At 45.8% G+C, this 1171-nt stretch overlaps 1 non-coding gene across 1 annotated transcript; it reads right to left on the reverse strand.

Moving 5' to 3' along the window:
* Positions 1 to 249: 249 nt before the first annotated feature.
* Positions 250 to 331, reverse strand: trnas-uga (transfer RNA serine (anticodon UGA)). The gene has a single exon. It is a non-coding gene; the product is annotated as a tRNA-Ser (tRNA).
* Positions 332 to 1171: the final 840 nt, after the last annotated feature.

The following is a 1171-nucleotide window of genomic DNA, read 5'->3' on the forward strand; positions in this document are numbered from 1 at the left end:
ATTTCATTCGTTCAGTTTTACGAGACGGTAAAGCTCCAAATTGCAGAGAATTTAAGCTGCCTCAAAGAGATTGATCAGAGTTGGATAGAAATGAACTCTTCACGGTGAGTAGGAACGCATTGGACTGAATTGTACTAAAGAGTGTAAAACCCTACTTCACGGCCGTCAACTCAGGGAAGATGCAGCGCTCAGACAGCAGGCAGGGGTTAAATTTTATAGGTAGGTATTTGGATTTCTGGTCCTTTGTAGCGCTGCGAGCAGGGTTCGAACCTGCGTGGGGAATCCCCATTGGATTTCAAATCCAACGCCTTTGGCACTCGGCCATCGCAGCTCCATGTATGTTCTGCACCTATGTTCGGAACGGACCCCGAGCCGGAGTCCAAGGCCCAAGGTCTTCGGCGAGGAGACGAAGACACTCGTGTGGAGCGTCTGGTCGACCACCGTGGTTGGTCCCTGGCGGTCGGAAAGGAGCGACTAGTGGATAGAAGATCCCGTTAATTGAGCTCGAACTGTTGTGCACGAAGTTATTGAACTTTGATAGGATTGCTGCCTTTTACATTTTATCTCTATTAGTTACATAGTTCCAGTAATATCTATAATTTGTAATCATTTAACCGCATATGGTGTATTGTCTGTTATTTGGCGGGGTGGGATACATCACACAGCATCCACTCAAACGTGATTACCCAGTTTGGCGGGGCTGAAGGCTGCTTCCCCTAGACAAAAGCGAGTTGAGCGAGCCTGAGGCTTACTGGGGGGTTACACACGGTTTGAGACATAGGTCAAGATCAGAATCAGGTTTATTATGACGGACATGTTTTTTTTTTGTTTTATAGCAGCAGTATCTTGTAACACATGTAGAATAATAATATAAGATCATAGATCCATAAGACAAAAGACCAGAAACAGGTCATTCGCTCCATCAAGTCTGTTCCGCCACTGTAGTACAGCTGATTTATTATCCCCCTCAAACCCATTCTATCCGACATTGGCATTGATATCCTTAACAATCAATAAATTATCAACTTCTGATTCTAACACCCAGTGCCTTGGCCTCTATAGCCGTCTATGACGACTAATCCCACACATGCACCACCCTCCGTCTCATCCCTGTTCTAAACCATCATCGTTCTCTTCTGAGGCCCTGCTCTCCAATCCTAGATTGGCCTAC

This window comes from Mobula birostris, chromosome 3, assembly GCF_030028105.1.
Source record: "Mobula birostris isolate sMobBir1 chromosome 3, sMobBir1.hap1, whole genome shotgun sequence".
NCBI lineage: Eukaryota > Metazoa > Chordata > Chondrichthyes > Myliobatiformes > Myliobatidae > Mobula > Mobula birostris.